Source organism: Leopardus geoffroyi, chromosome C2 (genome assembly GCF_018350155.1).
Source record: "Leopardus geoffroyi isolate Oge1 chromosome C2, O.geoffroyi_Oge1_pat1.0, whole genome shotgun sequence".
Taxonomy (NCBI): Eukaryota; Metazoa; Chordata; class Mammalia; order Carnivora; family Felidae; genus Leopardus; species Leopardus geoffroyi.
The window spans coordinates 156,379,542-156,403,232 of record NC_059333.1 but is presented as its reverse complement, the minus strand read 5'-3'; the positions used below and the strand labels follow the sequence as shown (position 1 = coordinate 156,403,232).

Sequence of the window (23,691 nt, the reverse complement as noted above, 5' to 3'; positions counted from 1 at the left end):
AGGATTAATTGCGGTTTCATAATCTTCAGGGTCGTTTTCCCACTTGTGGCCCAAGGCGGCTGCCCCCGCACCAGGAGCGGTGCCCACTTTTCCATGAGCAGGAAGGAGGGAAGGGAATAAAATGGACACGGTCTTTCCCAAATGTCCTGGAAGTTGCTCAGACCATTTTTGCTTTTGTCGCATCGTGGAGAGCTGAGTTGCATACTCAAACCAGCGGAGAGAATGTGGTTGCTAGCCTAGGTAGCCAAGTACCCAGCTAATAATCAGGTGTTGAGTTACTGTAGAAGGAAAGGATGAATATCAGGGGCAACTAGCAGTTTCTAAGGCTTGTAAGATAGTAAGATGGTTCCTTTTTTTTTTTTTTTTTTTAATTTGTTTGAACGGAGGATGAAAGCAGCCTGAGCATGTATATAATTTCATTAAGTGCCTTCTAAGCATCTCTGGACAAGAGGAACCCCTGGCACCTGACTCCGCGTGAGCCTCTTGCACCCGCCGCTCTGAGCTTGGAGCACCTTCGTGGAGCATCATTAAGCTCTCGCCTTTGTGACTCCTTGACTCAGATCCGGGCCCACCACCAGCATGGACCCCCGAGAGCGAACAGGGGCTGTGTCTGCTCTGCTCGCCGCTGGGGGGTCCAGCACCCGATACAGAACGTGGCGTATAGTGAGTGCTCGGTAAATTTCCAAAGCGTAAGTGAACGAAGGAGCCGCTGCCCTTCTGCTCTGGGTTTCCCAGGGAGAGAACAGCGAACACCTCTCTGCCCCCTCCCGCCCACGGGCAGCCGTTCGACAAGACAGTTAATAGGACAGGTGGGTGGCTTCTCGTGTCAGGCTGCAGCTTCCAGGCCTCCGTGGACATGAGGAACTTTGAATTAACGCTGGAGGAGAGCCTCGAGAGCCGTTGCAGACAGCACCGCGTAAAGCGCACGGAGCCGTTGGTGGTGCCGGGCCGTGAGGCCATTAGCACAGGGGACAGGGCCCACTTGGAGAGACCTGGCCAATTACCGGGTGGGCAGGTGGCAGGAAGGTGCGCTCGGGTTCACACGAGTCCGGGCCTGCTGGCGTGTTATCTATCACGGCAGGCCCGGCGCGACCCTCCTGCCTTGTGCAACGGAGAGATGCCATTTAGCCTCTTTTTTTTTTTTGACTCTGGCAGGAGCAGCAAGCCAGGCTGAGAAATCTTTTCTCGCCAAGTCATTAAAGATTGGGCTGGAGCCTCAGGAAACCCGCAAACTTGGGCCACTTAGCAGGAGAGAAGAAGGCCCACTGGCATATCCACACCGGCAGGTCGTCTGGCTTTTTTATGGCTCCCCTCTTTCTGTCTCGGGGAGGCTCCAGGGGAGGCTGGAGGGAGGGGGTGGGGGGGTGGCGGGGAGAAGAAGGTGTCTCAGGGTCTCTCCGCCCTTGTCTCAGGGACCCACGTGTCCGGGGAGCAGTGCACCCTGCAGCTGTAGACCTCTGAGTCCGGGAGGTTCTCTGGGGTTGCTCGGTGTTGCCCATATTTACCGAACTCCTGCTCTGTTCCAGGCCCCGTGGGGGGCACTCGTGGAAATTGGACACGCAAGCAGGTACCCCCCGTGTGGAGAGACACGGGCGGTGGTAAAAGCATACCCAAGACAGCAGGTGAACCCGAGAGGGGCTGGTGGGCCAAGCGGGGCGGGGATCGCGGAAGTTTCCAGGGGAATAGGGGCATGAGCAGGCACCGCATGATGAATGGATGGTTGGAAGACGGACACGGCCGTTTTCTGCGACAGGAAAGTCACAAAGGTGCCGAATGGCACGGCCCAGCATGGCCCATTGTGAATACCAGCACACCACTATGCTCCTCCTGGTTAAAACGTATTGCTCACTTACCTCGGTCCAGGGAACGTTCTAGGCATTTTCTCTGCTTCGTCACTTTCGGTCCTCACAGTATCCCTGAGATGTAAGACACACTGTCCCCTCTCACGGTTCAGGAACTGGGGCCCAGAGAGGTTAAGTGACGTATCCAAGATTCACAGCTACTAAGTAGTTGATAAGGAGTGGACTTGACGGGGCTGTTGGACTTTAAAGTCCCTGGTGACGACAATGATGTTGGCAGTAATCTAATGGTGGGACTTAACACTTCTTACTCGCCAAGTACCGGGCACTTTGCTAAGCATTGCTTCAGTCGATTCCTACCACATGCAAGTCTGTCTTGTTCTATTGCCACCTCACAGACGAGGAGGCCAGGAGTGGTTCAGTGACTTGCCCAGGGAGAGAAGCCCAGAACCAGTGGGGGCAGAGACGTGATTCCAGGCAGCCTTAAGGCAAAGGCCATGCTCTCTTAAGTGCTGCCTTTTCCCTGGTGTCCTCCCTTGGAAGGGTGGAGAAGGGACGGTGGGTCTAGAGGAGGCAGATAGGTCCCAGACCCCAAAGGGCCTTACACGTGGCACACAGGCCCATGGGGCGTTGGGCAGGACAGTCCTGGCATCAGGCTGCCCACAGCTGTGGTGGAAAGCTGCTTCGGAAGGGCAGCCCTAGGGTCTCCTTCATTGGTCCACTTGGGGTCCATTCTCCTTGTATTGCATTTTATTCCCTCTGAGAGTTTCGAGGTCTGTCAGGGTGGGGGCTGTGCCACCTGCTTGTGCTTGGTCCCTTGTGGCTGCCGTGGTGTTAGGGTCACACCATGACCTCATGATGGAATGACTGCTGCAATGGAAGAAACCAACCCTCACCGCTCAGGCGTCCCGGGGACCTTGGGCGTGCCCAGGGTGCCCTCTGTCCACTGGGCCTTGTGCCTTCTGAACTCATCACCTTAGCCCACAAGCCCGCTTCTCGCAGCTTCCTCATCTCAGTAGCTGGTGGTGCCATTCTGGTGGTTAATTTATGTGCCAACTTGACTGGGCCACGGGGTGCCCAGATATTTGGTCAACATTATTCTGGGGGTTTCTGCAAAGGTGTTTTAGATGGATTTACATTTCATTGATTTATTTAAAAAGTTTTAAAAAGTGTTTATTTACTTTTGAGAGAGAGAGAGAGAGAGAGCACGCGTGCGAGTGAGTGGGGGAGGGGCGAGAGAGAGGGAGACGGAGGTTCCCAAGTGGGCTCTGTGCTGACGGCAGAGACCCTGAAGTGGGGCTTGAACCCATGAACCATGAGATCGTGACCTGAGCTGAAGTCAGATGCTCACCTGACTGAGCCACCCAGGTGCCCCTGGATTGACATTTTAATCGGTAGAGCAAAGCACCTTGCCCTCCATTGTCCTCCATAATATGGGCGGACAGTATCCGATCGGTTGAAGGCCTGAGTCGAACAAAAAGACGGACTCTCCCCAGAGTAAAAACTCTCTCCAGCGGACTGCATTTGGACTTCATCCACACCATCGGCTCTCCTGGCCTCCAGCCTGCTGGCCCACCCCGCAGATTTGTCCTTGCCAGTGTCCGTTACCACACAAGCCGTTTTCTTCTAATAGATCTCTTTCTATGTATATCCACGTCCTGGAGAACTCTGACTAATACAGCTATTCTCTCAGTTGCTCAAGCAGAAACTGAGGAGCCATTATTGACAACCCTCTCTTTACCCCAGCACCAAATCAGTCGCCGAGGCCTCCTGACATCACTTCTGGTGGCGCTCTCGCGTCCCTCCACTTCTCATCACATCCACCACCGCCTCCTGGGCTGGCGGTCATCACCTCCCTCTGGGTGACGGAAGTGCCCACTAACTGGTCTCTGAGCTGGCCTTGCCCTTCTCCATACATTGTTTACATAGCAGCCAGAGTAACTTTTACAGAAAGCACATCCCACCCTTGTCACTCAGCTCTTTAAATCTCTGTAATGGCTTCCCATGATCTCGGCTCAAGGCCATGGTTTTACATAGTTGGCTTTTACGTGTGGTTTTACATAGTTAGCTTTTGCTGTGTAACAAACCGTGTCAAACTTAGTGGCCAAAACTAACAATGATTTGTGGCTCGTGGCTGTAACTTGGTTCTTCTGGACTTGTGTGGGCTCACTCATGAGTGTGGGGTCAGCTGGTGGATCAACTGGGAGCCGTAGGAGGTCGGAAAAGGCTTTGCTGAGGGCTGAGGTATAGAAAGTAAATGTTCACTAGGTGGGGGTGAGGCAGGAGGCGTTTGAGTGAGGCAGCTGTGACCAGACTTCTGGTGGGAGGAGGAAGTTGGGGTACAGAGGGCAGAGAGTAGGGGACCCGACACCCAGACAGCACGAGGCTGGGGAATTAGGGCTGGATCATGCAGGGTGTTCTCTGCTGGGTTGAGGAATTGGGGAGGGGGCCTGCCAGGAGCTTGGCTTTGAACATGCTAGGTTTGGGCCACTTTGAGATAGTCAAAGGTTGATCTGGATGAGGCACGTGGGTGTACAGGTTTGGAGTTCAGGGTAGGGGTCTAAGCTGAAGATGTTTATGTGAAGATATTGGTGATAACTAAAGCCACAATCACACATAAGACTCTCTAGAAAGCAGCTGTTCTTTGTGTGTGTGTGTGTGTGTGTGTGTGTGTGTGTATGTGTGTGTGTGTGTATGCGTGTGATTTGGATTCCTTTGGCAGCCGGGAACACCTTTGATTTTAAATGTGTGAAATAAAATGCATTCGATAACAATGGGTACCAATTACGCTGGCATGTAGTTATCAAAATATTAAAAATAATTTTGTGATATGAAAGTATACATGCTTCTTTATTAACTCGTTAAATAACAATACTCATGCCAGCTCTAATAGCTGCTATAATTTCAAAATAGTGGTGAACATAGATTTCGAGACCCTGGCAACAACTGTTGTGTGGAATGGAGATACCTGGGGTTTTCACTGGGGACAAAAACACAGGTCCTGCTAATCCTGCTGTGGTTTGTTGCCTGCGTTCACAATCGAAGGAATTGCTAAATTACAGTAAGAGGTAGGTGAAAATAAAGATGCAGGTTTTTTCACATCAAATTTCACTGACAAGGGGCCTGGGACCCCAAGGTTAAGATCCTTGGTCTACAGTGAGAGTAAGAGGGTGCTTAGAATGCTAGGACAGAGTCTCAGACCAAGCAGATGAGGGCAAGGCTGAAAAGGGGCAGAAGAGAGCCCTGAGAGGTAGGTGGCAAAATGAGAGTTTTGTCTGTAAAAGTCGCGGAAAGCAAGCGATCCGAGAAGGGAGTGATCAATTGCGTCAAACGGTGGAAAGTTCCGCGACACGAAGACTGATAAGTGTCTATTAGATTTGGTGGCTTGGCCGGGAATACACTGGTCTTCCTGTTTAATTGCTGGTGCATCTCAGGGCATGTGGTGGACATTGACTATCTGTTGAAGGGAGGGATGTGTTGCTGTGTTTCCTTACTAGGTCTGGTGGGAAATAGTCGGGCGGAATACTCAGGGGAGCCTGCAAACTCTTCCTTCGCTTGATTTCTTGATTGAGGGCTCTGGCAGCTGTAGAGCTTTGCAGTTTTGGCGGCTCTCGCTTGTGTGCCATGCCCTTGGAATGGAGGTGAGAGCAGCCCCTCCCCATCCAGGAGGGTTGGGTTTGAAGCCCTGGGCCTCAGGATGACACTCTGCTCTGCCAGCAGCTGCCGGGACCCTCTCATTGGGTTACTCCTACTCAGAGCCGAATGTGTCCCAAGGGGATGTGACTTCTGTGAGGCTCTGCCTCCGTCTTTGCATTCTCTTCTGCAGTGAGAAGTTGGTGGACCCATGTACTGGAGAAGTGCTCTGTAGTGGGCTGGCGGGGGTGGGGGCGGTCTGGATTATCACTTTGGGTCTTGGAAGTTTGTCCAATCTCCATCTCTAGCATCTTGGTGTGAAGTGGGGTCACGCTTGTTGGTTGTCGCTTACCCATACCCCTGGTGCTTGGGGGTGAGAGAGCTGAGTCATGTGCGGTTGCCCAAGGGAAGTGACCGGTGGGAGTTCTGGTCCTGGAGGTTTCCCTATTATAGGTTTTGACTGTTTAAAATGGCAGAACATTCTAAGATGGTGGGTGAGCTCACCCAATGGAGGCAAGGACTTGGCAACGAGAGTAACACAGTTCGGGATTTGGTGAGGATTTCAAACTCACTCAGTTCAAGGGGCTTCACCCTAGGCTCCTTCCAAAGGGTTCCAAGAGGTGCCTTGAAGGCTCCAACACGTGAGCCAATCGGATGGGCTTCAAGACCCACACGGCCCCCTTGGAGCATCTCCTTTACTCATTAGAACAGCTCATATATTGAGCATCTCTACGATCATTTGAAGAATTCCGGTGCTCAAAACGTGGAAAGTCACCGAAGGAGTCCAACTCCCTTGTTGTACACAAACGCATCTGAAGCCCAAAGATGTAGAAAGCTGTGCCCAAGGGTGTGCAGGTGGGGGATAGCAGAGCCAGGGGTGTTTTCGCATACAGAGAAGTGAACCCCGAAAGGAAATGGTCTAATGGGTTTAATAAAGGTCAGCCTTCCTCGGGGAACTGGGAAATTAATCTGACAGCTAAAACCTCGGAGGGGTGAATGGAAATTGTAAAGCGACAGCTTTGCATGTTGAAAAGTCTATAAATAGCTCAAAGGCCTTCATCGCCTCCCGACGCCGTGATATCCTCCGTATGAGCTTCGGCAGCTCTGTGCCAGGCTGGGATACGACCCGAATTTATTCCAGCTGCATCCAGAAAACCCCTGCGACCCCTTTCAGCCATGACTAACACAGCGCGGGGAGAGAGACTAAAGCCTTACCTGTGAATGATGTGCCAAATTCCCTTAGAGTGTGTGTGTGTGTGTGTGTGTGTGTGAGGGAGTGATCGGGAGAGGGAGAGGGAGAGAGAGAATGTTTGGTGTCTCAATTTGACAAGGGTGTGTAGGCCTCCTGACGCCTAGAACCTTTTTTAATTAAAAAAATTTTTTTTTAGTCTTTGATTTATTTATTTTTTGCTAATAGGGTTTTGGGTGACAGGACACGGTGGACCTATTTATGAGCCTTAGGCTTTGTCTCCTCCAAGCACCTCAAGGTTTCATGTGGTCGGCCCTCGGCACTCCGAGAGCGAAAGTAAGTGGCCACCCCTCAGATGGCCAAGGAAATGGGCACAGTCCCCCCAAGCTCCCTGCCCGAGTTACCCCTCGCGGTTCCTCCTTCGCGGCCCATCCCACCTGGTGCTTGTCTGTCTCTCCCACTAGCCTTGGGAGCAGCCACTCGGTCTTACTCACCCCTGGTGCCCAGGGTGAGTAAGTGGTCCCAGATTCAGCCCCGAGAGTGGCGGGGCAGGTCTGAGAGCAGGAAGAAGCTCCCCACAAGTGAAGGGAACTGGATCCTGTATACAAGATGGCGACCCTTCCTGGGCTGTTGGCCATTGCTGGGGAGACTTTGAGGGGGCAGGTTTCAAAGCCGGAGGGGAGAGGGAGGTTGAGGGGGGAAAAGTCCTGTGGAAGACAAGCGAGCAAGGAAAGCCAGAAGGACAGAAAGGAAGCAGTGGCTTTTTTCAGCAGGACATGGGCGGGGAAGGATGCCGTAAAGCTGAAACAAATGTAGAGAAACAGAACATATAGTTCTCCCCGTGAAATGCCTTTAAGCTGCGAAATGCAAAGAGATGTTATTTTTGTATTTGTGACATTTTAGGCTTCAGCTACTTGCGACTGAAAGTGAAAAAAGAAAATCCCAAATCAACCTAACTGATTCGTTCCCGAGTGAAGGAAAATGACAGAGGAAGGACACAGAGCCGCTAATGGCCATTCTTTGACAGCCCACCCAGACTGTCCTCGCTGTATTTAAAATAAGCACTTTCTCGACTCCTCACTCTCTAACCATGACATCACTGCTGAGGGAAAGGTGGCGAGAGAAGACCAGGCAAACACATCAGGAGCCGTGAATCAGAGCGAGGGCGGGAAGACTAACGTTGTCCAGAAGGGAAGGCCCCACACAGAACTAGACCAGGCCGCCGGGGACCGGGCCACTGGGGAGGCTTCCTGGCTGTTGAGTTCCCTCTTCTGCGTGTCCCTTCTCCCCACCAGGGTGGCAGGGCTCTCTCCAGGCCTTAGCCCTCAAGTCTGGCTCTTTGAGGTTTTGATTGATCTCAGATTTAATTTTCTCTTCTAGAATTTCCTGATAAATCTCCAAGCAGAAAGCAATATCATTTTTCCTTTCTCCTCGGTGAAAAGAGGGCAAGACCTTATGATAAGTTTTCTTTGTGAAAGAGGATGAATTGAGGTGTTTGCAGGGTAGGAAGGGATAAAAATAGGATTGTGAATAAAAGGAGCTTGTAGGCTCTGACGAGTGAATCCCAAACTAGAGCGAGGGGCTGCTCCGGTCAGGCCAACCTCCCTCCCACCCCGTCCCAGCCATACATTCCTGCTGCATCACCTTTGCCCCCTCCCCCACCAACAATGTTCCCGAACCTTCGGGTGAATGGGATCACACCCAAACTGGAACTTCTTTGCTTGCCTAATGCAATTGGAGTTGCCAAAATATAATTTTGGGGATGTTAAACATGCCATTCATGCAAATATGGAATGAAAATGTGTCAAAAGATATATTTGACTCATTAATTCATAAGGGATTCAACAGGGTGTTAAGGCTGTTCCCAAGAGGGGGTGGTGACCCGAGGTCTAATGTTTCCTGGGAAACGACTCTCCTTGGCTCTACAGGGCCCCGCCATGTGGCCACTGCTCTTGTCTTTGCTCTCTTGACCCCCGAGAGGGGCCCCTGGCTGCAGGTGGGCTCTCCAACTCCCCAGGGTGTTAAGGCCTACCACAGCGTGCTTTTCTGGGGTGACAGGGTTTTTTCTTTTTAAGTAGGCTCCATGCCCAAAGTGGGGCTCGAACTCATGACTCTGAGATCAAGAGTCGCACTTTCCACCAACTAAGCGGGCCAAGTGATGTTTGCAGTTTACAGTTTAAAGGAACACTCTTTTCCCCTCGCAGCTCACATGTTGTCATATACGGGATGTAATAGATTCTTCCAAGAGGCAAATGAGGCTGCTCTCTGGAGACTGAGTTGAGTAGGACTGATTTTTAGATGGCAGGTTTAAGATAAAAACAAATGGTCAAGAGATGACATTGTGAGCAGAACTTTGAAATCAGACTTGAGCTCCTTGCAAAGGCTGAACTCCTCAGTTTTAAATGCTCACTTGATTTATTTGAACCTGGAGCCTGGTACATAGTAGGTGCTCAGAAAATGCCTGCTGAATGAGTCATCCCAAGAATTTTCCTTAGGGCAGCAAGGACCCCTTGTCTAGGAGGGGTGTGTGGATGGGCAGGTGGGAGTGGGGAGGCTGCCATGTTCATTGCCGAGGGCCATTTCTTGCTCCCACCCCCATTTCGTATTCCAACTTTTTAAAAGAGGAGATGAATTTGTTGAGAATATTTCCTCCGTCCTCCTCATTTTTTCTCTTCGTGATGGTATCGCTGTCATAATCCTCCTGGGTGGCATTTGTCGGTGACTCACCACTTTGCTATTTTGGTGGCTGTGCATTTCAGTAGATAATTGTCTTCCCCCTCCCCCGAGCATGACACCTGCTCACATCTGGAGACTTCCAACCCAACAGAGCCTCGCCAACTTGCAACTCATCGAGCCTGGAGGTGAGGGTGAGAGTCACTTAGGAATGAAAGACGGAAATTGGAGCAGGGGGTAAGAAGATAGGCCCGTTCTACCAGACATGAGCTGTGAGTTAGTCCTCAGAATTCCCTGAGGCTCAGCTTTTTTTCACTTAGACACGAGGACAAGAGGGAAATCTGTGGAGAAATGAAGGCTGCTATCCTTGACATCAACCAATCCTTGCTCCGAAGGGGTGGAAACGCTCAGGATCTTCAACGAGGCACTCCTAAGGGAGACAGGGCCTCTCAGGGGATGCTTCCAAAGCATGGTGTTCTGGGGTTTAGTGGTGTCCTTAGTGGGTCAGAGGGTTCCTTTCCTCTCTGGAAAGTCCCTCCATCTGTCCTGAGAGAGCCCAGGTCTCTCCATGGCAGTATTCAAGTTGGCTTTGTAAGCTGAGACCTTGGCTCAAACTTGCTTCCTGTCTGACTTGCCCTGCCTTAGGTGATCCCAAGATACCACTCGGACTCTCTTGGTAATAATCTTTTCTGGAACCCACGTGGTAACTTGAACATACCTACTCATGGTATACCTTGTACGATGATTTAAAAATCTCCTGGGGCGCCTGGGTGGCTCAGTCAGTTAAGCGTCCAACTTTGATTCAGGTCATGATCTCATGGTTCGTGGGTTCGAGCCCCTGCATCGGGCTCTGCACTGACAGCTCAGAGCCTGGAGCCTGCTTCAGATTCTGTGTCTTCCTCTCACACTCCCCCTCCCCTGCTCACACTCCGTCTCTCTTAAAAATAAATATATATTAAAAAAATGAAAAGAAATAAAATTCTTATTTAACTTTTAATACACTGAGCTTCTGTGTATCTTCCTTTCACTGTTTTGGCTGATACGCTGGTCCTGTTGTGTCTGTAAGACTGCCTCACTCCCGTACTAAGAGGATTTCACCGTTTGGTGAGGACAGAGGCCCCGTCAGTGGGTAATTCCCCGCTAATTCCATTAGATCGTGAATTCCATTAGATCAGAAGTCCAGCATCCTAGACCATAGAGATTTTGTCTCAGAGAGACCAAATATTCCTGACAGGTCACAAAGGGTGAAATCCTTTGTTAATATTTTTGACCTGTGTTCCAAATAAGCCTGAGTGTACTTTGAATTTCTTTTTAACGTTTATTTATTTTTGAGAGACAGAGAGAGACAGAGCGTGAGCAGGGGAGGGGTGGAGAGGGAGGGAGACCTAGAATCCAAAGCAGGCTCCAGGCTCTGAGCTGTCAGCGCAGAGCCCGACGTGGGGCTCGAACTCACAAGCAGTGACATCCTGACCTGAGCCGAAGTCAGTCGCTTAACCGACTGAGCCACCCAGGCGCCCCAGCCTGAGTGTACTTTGAAACAGGAGCCAGGCATTATTGCTCATTGAATTCCTTGCAGTCCCCAGTGCAAGGCTTTGCTGATGGTGAAGGCTCCATGACTGTTTGATACGGTTGGGGGTTTATGCTTGATGTGAGCCCAGTGATTTATTCATTCATTCCACACAAACGTATTGAGAATCTACTGTGTGCTGAGCACTGCTCTAGGCACATAGGAATCAGTAGTGTCAGCCCTCATGGAGCTTATCTCAAGGTAGAGGAGACCCACATAGAATATACATATAGAGTATAGACACCATTGAATACAGTAGGGTGGGTAATGATAAATGCCTAGAGGGAAGAACCAAGGAGGAAAGGTGGATATAAAGAGTTGGTGGGTGGTCAGCGAAGGCTTCCCTGAGAAGGAAATTTCTGAAGGAGTGAGCCTTAGGGGTGTCAGTGGGAAGGCTTCCTCCAGAGCCCTTTTGTAACCAACCCACTGTAGCATGTGCAAATGGCTGGAGGCAGAGAGAGGTGTGTCTGACAGGTCCGACGATCCCTGCTCCTCCCAGCTGGCCCTGGATAATCTGACGTCTGGTCTCCATGGCCTCCTCTCCTCCCGCTGCCCTGTTCGTTCTCTCCGCGCCAGCCCCAGTGGCCTCCTGCCTGTGACACAGCGTGAACCTGTGCGACCTCTTTTCTTCTTCTGTCCCCGGAAGGGCTACGAGGTGGGCACCAGGGCCCCTCTGACCTCGCTGTTCCCTGCGTGGACTGGCAGCTGCCTCTTGTCCTTCAAGCCTCAGGATGGGGCCGCTTTTGGAGGGACAACGGGCAGCATCCTCCAGACAATGTCTTCAGAAGGCTGTCCGTGGCGGTGAGGTTGAGGAAGGGGTCTTAGGGTCAGTAGGAACACTGTTTCGGCTCCACAGACAGGGGAGCAGGCAGGGAGGACATAAAGGGAAAGTTCTAGGCCTCCACCAGATCATCAGTAGGAGACCGCCCATCGACCTCTTCTGGAATGAAGACAAGACTGGCCAGCTCTGAGCTTACCTCGAACAGAAGTTCTGACGCCACTGCTTTGAAGGACTTGCCTCAGTGTCCTCTTTGTAACCCTGAAGTCATTTTTCCCCCAAGGCTTTTCTAGAGTTTTATGGTAAAATGTTCCTGGCCCTCCAAAGATTTGATGCCTTTAAAAACATTAAAAAAAATCATTTGATCTATTTGCCATTTAACCATAGCAAAACAGAATGGAAAGGCCCTGGGAAGAATTAGAACAATGCAAATGTATTCACCTCTCAGTGCTTCTAAAGCTTCGGCTTCTGGCTGCTTCTCATGGCCGATTACGGCTTCAAACAACAAAGAGATTTAGCAGGCAGAAAACACTTCCTAGCTATCAGACTGCAGAAGTGGAAATCGGGAATGAGAAACGTTGTTAAAAATCATCTGTAATTTCGATTCCCCTTTGCGGGAATTTTGACACAGGTCAGTCGAGTCAAAATGACCATTTGAATAAGCAAAATATCTCTTGTGCCCCCCAACCCCTCACACCGTCAGCCCTCTGGGACCCCAGCGTGGGGACCCGGCAGGATTGCCTACCCACTGCCCACGGTGCCAGCCTGCTGCTGTTCACCGTGGGGCACGAGGCTCCCCGGGCCGGGGGGCTGCTTCGCGCCCAGTGCGGGGGCAGCGAGGCCCGTCGTGCGGCAGTAAAAACCCATTGCCACCAAGTGGAAGGGTGTGGGGGCGCGTGTGCGTGGCCCGATCCCGACGACAGCTCCTGCCCTGGGCTGTGTGTCCTTGCCTCCCCTCTGGGAGCCGCTTACCACTGGCCGGGCGCATTCCAGAAGCTTCAGCAGACACCGAAAGGCAGCGGCAGGGGTCAGCTGGTCTGGTCCACACCTCCCTCCTCTCTACCGTCCCGACTACGAGGGTCTGCTCTTTCGGCCTCTGGAAGCCCCTGTCTGATCGAGCACTTGTCGTCTTTCATGGAACAAAGTAAACGTCAAGGGGCAGCGGGACAGCTTGGCGCTCTCCTGCCAATGAATGAGAATGGCACGGAGCCACTAAGTAGCAGCCACGGGGCTGCTACCGTTGCCTGTTGAGTTATCCCCGAGGAGTGTTACCATCCTGGTTTCACACGGGAGAACACCGAGGACGGGAGAGCTTCTGCAGGTCACCCTGTAAGTGGTGGAGGCAGGTTTTAACCCCCAAGCCCAAGCACGGAAGCCCTCCTCATACAGCCCACCAGGGCAAGCCGCCCTCTCACCGGAGCAGGCTAGAGCGGGGTCCTGTGGACTGTGGGTTGGGCGTGAGGGACACGGCGCAACGCGGGGACACAGCTGAGGCCCCTCCGGACACTTGGCCTGATGGGTCTCCACTGCCCCTCCAGCTCCTCCATACTCCAGGGTGGTCTCTGGACCAAGGCATCGGCATTGCCCAGGAGCTTGCGAGGGACGCAGACGTTCAGGCCCCACCCCGGTCCTGCTGCTGCAGAGGCTGCATTTTCACGAGATCCTCTTGTGATTCGAATGCACGCAAAGTCTTGAGAAGCACCATTCTTCCTAAACTCAAAGCTCAAGAAAGCTGGCTCAAGGGGCTTCTTTCAGCACGGGGCCTCGGGCAGCCGCAACGCCAAGAATCTGCAGGCTGCTGTGTCCCAGGTCAGGAAGTCCCCTGTAAGCGGCAGACGAGGCCAAACCCGCTCCGAGTATCTATTTCCAGGGGAAGGAACACAGTGGCCCCGGGAAATGCACGCAGCAGCTGCCTAAGGGTGAGGCAGTCCTGACAGCGTGTAGACGCTAGATGGCAATGGATGGACAGGCATTGGCAGGAAGCAGGCGAGGCTCCATCACTGCCCAGGGTCAAGATGAAATGATAAAGGTGTGTGTGTCTGTGTGTGTGTGTGTGTGTGGGGGGGGGGGGGTTGCCGAGCACAGCTGGGTCGTGGAAGGAGATTGGGGGGATGATATTAAAGAAATCGAGATTTCACCAGCAAGTCCGGGAAGGCTGTTTTGTGGAATGAGAGATTTGGGCAGGAGTAATTGCTTCTTTTTTGCCTTGAGCTATGTTAAACACACACAGTCTCCCCACAGGGGAGGGATTTCAGCAGCTGGGATGGTGAAGCTGAAGGGAATTAAGTGTGGGTAAAAATTCCCAATCCACTTTGTTCTGCCCCCTGAGGTCAGGGGAGGTGGCGGCAGCCGTCGGCAGCGTGAGTGAGTCGAAGCGGGCCGGTCAAGAAGGAGAGCATCCTTTCCCACCATGCCCTGGGCTTGCAGGATATGCCGCCATGCTGCCCAGAGGCCCTGGAAACACCCTGTCCGCTCTGAAGGGGACAGGGCAGGGCTTGGAGAAGTGTTTAGATCACAGCTCTGTTTTCCTCCTGTGTCCAGCCGTTTGGCTAAGCCCAGACTGGGAACAGAATATGCAGAATTATCTTGGCTCCTAAGGCTCTCTCTTCTTTATTCTCCATAGGTTCCCTAGGACTAACCTCTAGGGTGGAGCCCTGTGACTCCCATGTTGGAGAGGCTGGAGTCCATCTTTAGACTTGGTGAACTTGGCTTCCAAGAAAACGAGGTAAAGGAAGTTTCCTGAAATTTCCCAGTTATGAGACCACCCTGTAGAGCCAGGCCTCTTTTGCCCTGTAGTAGGTGGTTCCAGTGGGAGAACTTTCTTTGAAATTCATTTAAGAGACAGTAATGTTTTCCTGACTATCTGCAAACATCTTGGAGTCATGTCAGGTGGGCGGAGAGCCATTATTCTTAGAGATTTCAGAGTTTAAGTTCAGGGTCTGGACTTTTTCTAGTTATTCTCTATCTCTAGTCAAAATGTAGGCTTGGCTGGACAGCTAACTTCTGCAGAAGTCTGTAAGCCTATTGGTAATAGGGCTGTAGAATATAGAATGGACATTGGGGATTGCCCTGTCCCTCTCCTGTCTTGTTCAGATGGGAAAACTGAGGCCTAGAGAATTCCATTTGGTTTATTTGAGCAAATCTTAAATGAGAGCCCACTCTATGCCAGGCACTGTGCCCCGGACCAAGGCAATACAAGGAGCATGAAACACGGTCTCTATCGTTTACAGATCAGTGACCAGCTCATCCATCCAGTTTATGGATCAGCTTATGGCCCAGATCACCCTGCTGGTAAGTGGGCAAAAACGGAGGTACAGAGGATGGTTTCTCTCTGTCCATCTTCCTTCCCTCCCTCCCTCCCTCCCTCCCTCCCTTCCTTCCTTTTTTACATTATGTTAGTTTCCCTTTCTCTTTCTCCTTCTTTTTTTTGAATTCTGACAAGTTTTTAAGCCCTAGGGTCTTTGTATTTACCAGGTGGAAGTGAGTAAGCAGTATTACTAACAATTCCAAGGACGTGTTTGATCACTTCTGTCCTTCCTGAAAGGCCTCAATACAAGACATAGTGCTTTCAGACCTGAGGAAGCAAAGTTTATTTTTTTATTTGTAAGAACTTGCCTTGAATTCTGAGAGGGGAAAATAAACCAAGCTAGCAAACATAAAGGCTTTTTTTTTTTTTTTTTTTTTTTTTGGTGGCCTGAGGAAATACACCTTCTGTGATAGATAAGCTCAAAAATACCCTCTGGATGATGCTATCCAAACTATAATCCAACTACGGTTTATGGTGGACTGCCCTAATTTTCCAAGTTCTGACTTTTCCTCTCTTTTAGGGTATATTACTTGAGGAGATTTTGTGAGTAGAAGGAAATCGTGAATTAAAAATAAAGACGTTACATGGCCATAACTGGAAAATCACTACAGAATGTCTGCACATGTTACACAGTGATATTCGGTGATATGAAAATTGCCTGTAAATAGACCCCTCATCCTTCTCACTGTGGCCGAATCTGGTAAAGGCCACCGTCTGGGCGTCTGTGTCTTTGCTGATCAACAGAACGAAGTAGAAGCCTGAACATCAGGCACCTGAAGTTTGCATGTGATCGAGCTTCTGGGCCTCTAAAAATCTTACATTTTATTCCCAAACACAGGCATCTGCTCCTAATTAAAGTATCAGGGTATAATTATACCCTTTCTTATTAGTAGATATGGAATCTGACAGTTGCTTAGATACAAAATAAGCAAGTACAGATTTCGTTCTGTGCCCTTCACAGGCTGGGGAGATAGAACAACAGAATTTTCAAACGCTCTGCGTAAATGAGTCTTGTTGCTTTGAAAATGAAAAGTTCTGAATTATCACCGGTAAATTTGCCTGGGAACAGATGTTAATCCCGTCATAACTCTGTGGCTTGAGCTTTAATATCATTCGATTATTTCACTGGCTTGGTCCCTTCACCTCTCTGCTGCATTCCGACCCCCAAACAAAAAGCATCTGTCTTTCTAAGGCACAGTTAAAGCCAGCCTGGAATCTAACAGCGGTGCAGGGAGAAAGCAGACGTGGCTTGTTCGGGGGATCCTGGAGCCAGAAGACGTGGCATGTCAGGGCTGTGTCGCGACCGGATCTGCCTTTGGGCTCGTCAGAGGGCCATTTTGGGCACAGGGGTGTGGGTTTGGCACCCTGGGGAACTTCCTGGTCATGCCAAGATAGCCTCTCCCTCTCTCAGATATGTCGTTTACCTAGTACCATTAGGGACATTTCCCGCTAAGCCTTCAGCTGCAGGGATTCAGCGACCAGGCTGTTGAGCGGCCACCCAGTATATCTCTAGTGTGTGGCATGATACTTGGCACTTAGAAGGTGCTCCATTTCAAAGTTACTGAAAGAATGGATTCCACTGACTCCCTTACATGTAAGTCACCCTGGGAGAGGTAATCTTTTCAACCTTAGTGTTTACTCCGCAGGGCGCGTGAATGGATTAGATCAGGATTCTCAGTGACCCAGGGCCATGTTTTGCCTTCCAACCTGTTTCTGAGAATGGTTTTTACATTTTTAAATGGTTGGGGGAAAAAAAGTCCAAGTAAGAAGAAGATTTCATGACACACGGAAATGATATGAAATCCAAATTTCTGTGTCCTTAGATAGAAGCGTTCCCGGAACGTAATGATGCTGTTTATTTATTTATGTTTTACATTTTTTTTTTCAACGTTTATTTATTTTTGGGACAGAGAGAGACAGAGCATGAACGGGGGAGGGGCAGAGAGAGAGGGAGACACAGAATCGGAAACAGGCTCCAGGCTCTGAGCCATCAGCCCAGAGCCCGACGCGGGGCTCGAACTCACGGACCGCGAGATAGCGACCTGGCTGAAGTCGGACGCTTAACCGACTGCGCCACCCAGGCGCCCCTGTTTTACATTTTTAAATACAATTTATTGTCAAATTGGTTTCCATACAACGCCCGGTGCTCATCCCAACAGGTGGCCTCCTCAATATTATGCTGTTTACTTACATATTGTCTTCGGTAACTTTTGCACGACAGTGGCAGAACTGAATCTTTGTAATAGAGACTGCATGGCCTGTAAAGCCTAAAATATTTGCTAGCTGGCCCTTTACAGGAAGTTAGCCATCCTCTGGAGTAGATCATTTGCTAGGGTTAGCTTTGGATGTCAGGGTTGGGGGGTTGTGGGATGCCGGAGACAGAACGGTACAGGTGAGTCACAGCGCAGGTTAGCTGGGAGGGGAGAATGGCCCAGAAGTCTGGAGGAGCACTCCAGCCCTCTTCACCCTTCTGCCAGCCCTGGCCCTTCCACAGTGGAAGTTTCCAGTTTCTCATTGTAATTCTGATGAATGCCCTCAAGGAACGCAGTGATAATCATTTCTCAGACTGCTGCACTGCTTGGATGCAAAGGACCGGATCTTTCTGTTGTTCCTCGGTCGTTGTAAATCCCCGGTTCAAAGTGCTCTTTCTTTGTCAAAGACATAAAATTTTGCTTCCAAACAATGTTTGGGTAATAAATCTGTGTGTGCGAGCAAGTGTGAGCTGGAGCTTGTCTTTGGAAAGCAATTGTCTTCAGCCTTCAGCCGCCAGGCAGGCCCCCGGTGCAGCTAGCCACGGCTTGGCTTCCCGGGGCCATGTTGACCCCACTGGTTGGGTTCCAGAAGCTTTGTTTCTAAGCTCCCAGCAAGGGTGGAGCCCTATCCTTCCGGAGAAGTGCCTTTGTGATTAAGCTGGTAAGGATGCAATCAGCCTAGTTAAAGCCTTGATAATCCACTTGATCCGTCCCAGTTATCCATCCAAATCCCAGGAGGCATCTTGTCTACCTGAGTCTCATTTCTCTGGGGTTAACAGGAGCCACCCCCCCCCCCCACCCCCACCCCACTCGGAGCCAGCGGCTTCATACGGTTCTCTTATTAGCCATCCAATTTCTGAATTTCCTCCAAACCCCACACTTCACTTGGAAAGAGGTTACTTCTCTGTGGGTTACTGAAGGCCTGACTCATCCAGAGGCATAAAAAAAAAAAAAAAAAAAAAAATGCCCACTGTCTTTTGATGGCGTATTTAATGGATGGGGAGATAGCTTTGCTTTCTGAGTGGCAGTGATTAACATTGGCATCATTTACCTTAAGTAGACCTGGGTTTTGGAAAATCATAACCAATAAGATTGTCATGTCTTTTTTAAGGGTTGGCAAGCGGGGATTCCTGTGGGAGCACTAGCCGGCGATCTGATCCGAAAGGGTTTGTTTCGAAAGCAATGTGGGAAAGGGTTTGCAGAAAGGGAACACAAGTTTCTACTTCTGGCGATACTCACCACCTTTGCACCTGTTACGTTATGTGCTAATATATATTCTGTATATATGTTTCCTCGAATTCTCGCCCAAACCCTGCAGCATAGATGCTATTATCTTCATTTTACGGAGGACGAAATCGGGACTTAAATAGAATGAATCCGGGTTGCCTGAGGATCTACAGACATGGTATCAGCAGCATTTGAAGCCACAAAGTGTGACCTCAGAGCACACGCGCAGAGCATCACCCAAGCCCCCCCCTCTGGGGTGACCCCGCAGCCACCTCACACTTTAAGGACACACGGAAGTTTAGGAAGAACCAAAATACAAAGACGTTAACAAACTGGACCGTTGGGAACACAGGCCCAGCCAGCATGTGGTTATCCGTCTCTCCTGGTACAGGGATCATGAACCCTCAGACTTTCTTTAGCTAAAAGTTTCCACCTTCTTCCTGACGAGGCATTTCAAACAAGATTTAGTTGAAATTGTTTATTTATTGCCCAAGGGGTTCCAAATCCTAAAGACGTAAGAAGACATGTCAAGAAAAGCCCATCTCCCACCCTGGGAGATTTCTTTTTTTTTTTTTTTTATTTTAAAAAAAATTTTTTTTTCAACGTTTATTTATTTTTGGGACAGAGAGAGACAGAGCATGAACGGGGGGAGGGGCAGAGAGAGAGGGAGACACAGAATCGGAAACAGGCTCCAGGCTCTGAGCCATCAGCCCAGAGCCCGACGCGGGGCTCGAACTCACGGACCGCGAGATCGTGACCTGGCTGAAGTCGGACGCTTAACCGACTGCGCCACCCAGGCGCCCCCACCCTGGGAGATTTCTTATGGGCCTCCTTGTGGGAAAGCAAAGTGAAGCTAATGTGATAGATTACAAAGATGGCCATAGTTCTTCTCCCTCCCTTGCTCCCTTGCCCACCTCTTTCCTCTGTGACCTTGACACCTGTTCGGTCAAGAGGTAGAGTCTATGAGGCACCATGTAGGCAAGCCCAGGCTGGTCTGCTGGGGGGCGGGGGTGGCGGGAAACACATGGGGCAGATAAATCATCCTAGCAAGTGCAAAGGCCTGAGGGCCAAGGATGTTTGGTGCATATGAAGAGCAGTCCAGAGGCCAGACTGAGGGGAGGGTGCTAAGAAATGAGGCTGGAGAAGTAGCCAGAAGCCTCGAATGCCATGAGGAGAGCTTCAAGTTTTATTCTAAGTGTGTGATAGCAATGAATGAACAAAGGAGCAAACAGATGAACGCAGGCGTGAATGGTTAACCGAGGACAATGAAAGAGCGTGGTTCCTAACAGATCAAGCGAACAGCTGTTGTTGCCATGGTTGGCACATCTGGGATTTGAAACTCCAAGGAGAGCAAAGCCCATCCTGTGGCTCGATAGGCTCAGCGCATAAGGGACAGATCTGGAGGAAACAGACACCAAGCGGTGGGTACCGTGTAATCTGATCTCTGTTGCTTTTGTCCCGGTTCGGGATCCCCAGGGGGACATCAGATTAACTCTGATATTGATTACTGATTTCTGATACTCACGTTGAGGGTTCAGCCACAGTGCAGTCATTGTTATCAGCAAACAAAAATAAACGGGAGGCCTTCTGCCATGGGGCTCCTTGGGCTGATGTGGGAGAAAACTCAAGAAATTATCTGTCAGTCCCACATCCAAATTTTTGCTGACCCACTCAACAGAGATTTTTCTTCCCTGCAACAAAGTGAACCATACTCATGACGTTATTGGGCTTTGATAACATGAGGGTACCGTAATGCTGGAGAATGAATCTGGCAACGAACCATCTCAAAATTTAATGGCTCCTGATGCTCCTGATGTGGGACTGTATGATTGATCTCAGCTGGGCTTTTGCATAGTGTGTGGGCAGTTAGTGGGTTGGCTTGAGACGGATTTAGCATGGGCTCACTCACACGGGCTGAGTGAGTTGGCCGGCTGTCAGCTGGGGCATGTGGGTTCTCATATTCCAGGATGTTTGCTTGGGCTCATTCATACGGTGGTGTGGCCACTAGGTTCCTTGTGCAGCACGAGGGCAAGCCCCAAGCTTCCGCTTACCTAATGCTGGTTGTCAATGTCCTGTTGGCCGAAACCAATTTCGAGACAAGTCCAGATTCAAGGAGGGGGACAGAAGGTACCACCTCTTGATGGGAGGAAACTTGAAGTCATATAGCAAAGAATTCGTGACTTTTTTTTTTTTTTTTAAATTCATGACTATTTTTGCATAGAGTCCATTGCAGAGTATGAGGGAGTTGTTATTTGTTTGTTTTTACCTGAATGCATTCTTTTGAGAAACTGATTGTTTTTAAATTTGCTTAATTTCTTCCAGGCCAGGGGGCCTATGCTAATTCATACGGCTGGCATAAAGCTTTATGATTTTATCTGTGCAAGTTGCATGTAATTGAAATCATAGGTGGATATTTTTGGAAATAACTTTCCTTGGAAAGTATGATGACATATGACCATTATGTATAATTTGCAAATAACTTGCCAAATAATTATAGGTGGATATTTTTGGAACCAAGTTTCCTTGGAAAGTATGATGACATATGATGATCATGTATAATTCGCCAAATAATTTTCCTGCCCTTTTAACATTCTTAACAGAGCATGATTCACTTATGCACAGTTATGCTATCATTAGTCAGACTCATACTTCTATGCCTGTCTCAGACCATCCATGCAAAGCTATGACCCTCCTTGAGAGGCCAGCGTGCTGTTAAAGTTAGGACGAGAACGTGATGCTGGGGGAGAGAGCTCCAGGCTTGTTCCCTAAGAAGACATACTCTCTAGTTCTGATCTGCTGTAAAAAAGATGCGTGACCTTGCGAAAATCACTTAACTGTCCTTGACTTCAGTTTCGTTATGGATGATATGAAACCTTCCTTCTGGTGCTCAAGTCTGTGATGGTTCCTCCGGGCTTCCTAGATAGCCACACTTCTGCCTGCCGAGGCGTCGCTAACTCCTCCAGGACCACCAGGAATAGGTTTGTTTTATCAGGACTTCTGGATAGTTGAGATTTCTAAAAAGGGTTTCCAAAACAAAAACATAATTGGATAGAGCCCCATTCTTTATAAAGTTGGGAGACAGAAATGCAAGAGGCTTACAGGGTGTGAGGGACTCCATTTGGGATGGGGAGGACTTGACCATGGCCTCCTGCCCCGTGAGGTCCGCTGGTAGTGGCGTCTCCTGTGGAGCGAGCCCGGGGGTGGTCGGTTGCAGCCGGAATCCTCAGTTGCCCTTTCACTTGGGCTGCTCTGCCCTCGGTGGCAAGGAAGCCCAGGCTGGAGCATGGTTGGTGGGAGAACTGCACCTCTCCACATGGTGGCCTCTCTGTGGGCACCTCGGGCTCCAGGAAGAAAAGCTATCTGGGATGCTCCCCTGGCGCTTTCTGCTGCCATCTATGCTCAGGTCACGAGGGTGAAACAGTTCAACTCCCTGAGGGTTCAGAAAGTGGCAGAAATATGTGGCCTGGGCCACATGCCATGCTGCAGGTGTGGTGGGGCCTGGGAGAAATGAAGATGGGGTGTTCCAGATAAAGGCCTTTTAAGTCCAATTTGGAAGAACACCATGGCCAAAATCTGCATTTGCCTCCTCTTTGAGTCTCTTAAGGGTTAGAATGAGTTTCACACGAAGCCAGCCTATCTTCTTGGAGGATGCACCCGTTAGTTTTTTCTCCTAGCAACCCTTTGAGAAGTTCTTACCCGGGTCCCCCGACTCCCTTCCCATTCTCCTTTGGATCGAACTTCTGACTTTCTGCTCCCCACTTTGAGCGGCCTTCAGGGACAACCCCGCAAGCGAATGCTCCTCATGAATTCTGGGTCCAGTTGGCTCCATATCTGGGGGATGGGTCGAGCCAGATGCTGAGACACAGGGAGAATTTGACATCCCATGATGCCAAGCGCCTCCTGCAAGGACGGCACGTCTTCCTTCCGGGGTGCAGAGATGCTTCCTGCCTTCCTTGGCCTCGTTTTGAACTTCCTCACGGGTACCGCTAAGCCTAAGGAAACGAGAGCGGATGCGTTATTGCAAACGGAAGTGGAGGGTTGGCTGGATCTGAGAGATATTTAGGAATTCAGATGGACTGTATTGGATGTGGGGGCGGTGGGAAGGGTACTTCTGGGCTAGGGCCCAGGTTTGTTGTGAGTAATAAACTGGCAGATGGTGCCATTTGGTGGGATGGGGGCTGCTGTGAAAGTAGTGGACGGCCGCTACTGCCTTGAGTGACTGTCCATAAGCCGTTAGCCATCTTGATGCTCTGTTTCCTCAAGAATAATTACCTCAAATGGTCCTTGACAGTAGCATACAGAGAAGGCTGCCAGCTCGAAGTGTTCACAAACAGGAAATAATGTGGAGCCACCATAGGGCACCCCCTGGAATGCCAAGCCTGGCTGCTCTCCTCAGCCCTGGGCTGTTGAGATCAAACCATCGACACATCATTGATGTGAACAAACGAAGACTGAATTAATGTGTTTTGGAATGAATGATTGCATGCCCCCCTCCTCAGAGTGGGTTGCCTGTATTTCCTGAAAACTCAATTTCTTTTTGGTCTCACAGAGGGCACTGCTCTCTCCAGCACGGATGTTCTGGAATGGCCAGCCCCCAGGGGGTAAGGTGAAACCCTTCAGGCTCCAGGAGGAGGCCGGTGGTGATGCATACGAGCCTGAGCCCAAACCTCGGAAACTGAATCCAGCTTGGCCCTCACTAGGCTACCCGGGCGCCCAGCAGCAGATCGAAATCCTGGTTTCAGGCACCTGTGAGCAGCCTGGGGTGACGGGCGCTGTGTCTCTCTCAGGCGGGATCTGGCACAAGCCCAGCTTCTTCACCTGACATGGTCACGCGGAGAGAGAGAGGTTATCAGTGCAGAAAGAACAGATTGGGGATCTGGCAGAGGGAAAGAGAGAGTGTGACACACACATACGCTTCTCTCCCCCTCCCACATAAAGAGATTACTGCCAAGAAATGAGGCATTTTTAGATACATGTGTATTTTCTAGAGTACATCCTTTAAAGTACCTTCATATTTCACATTTTAGCTGCATTGTTTTGGAAAGAAATGGGTTTTAAAATGCATGATGTGATTTCCACCTTTTCCAAGTAGAGTACTCTAAGATCAATGCAGCCTTAAAATATCTTTCTTTATTATGGAAAATTGCAAGCATATACAAAAGTGAGAGGATCCTGGAATAAAACCTATGGACCCAACAGCCAGTCTCAACAATGGTGACCAGTTCATGACCAACCTTGTTCATCTCTATTCCCTACTTGCCTCTAT

General features: G+C 50.1%; 1 long non-coding RNA gene across 1 annotated transcript; it reads left to right on the top strand.

The window, feature by feature from the left end:
* Nucleotides 1-802: 802 nt before the first annotated feature.
* Nucleotides 803-8,033, top strand: LOC123575844. Its single transcript, XR_006701033.1, has 4 exons — nt 803-1,007; nt 1,156-1,286; nt 6,850-6,957; nt 7,525-8,033. It is a non-coding gene; the product is annotated as an uncharacterized LOC123575844 (long non-coding RNA).
* The last annotated feature ends 15,658 nt before the right edge of the window (nt 8,034-23,691 follow it).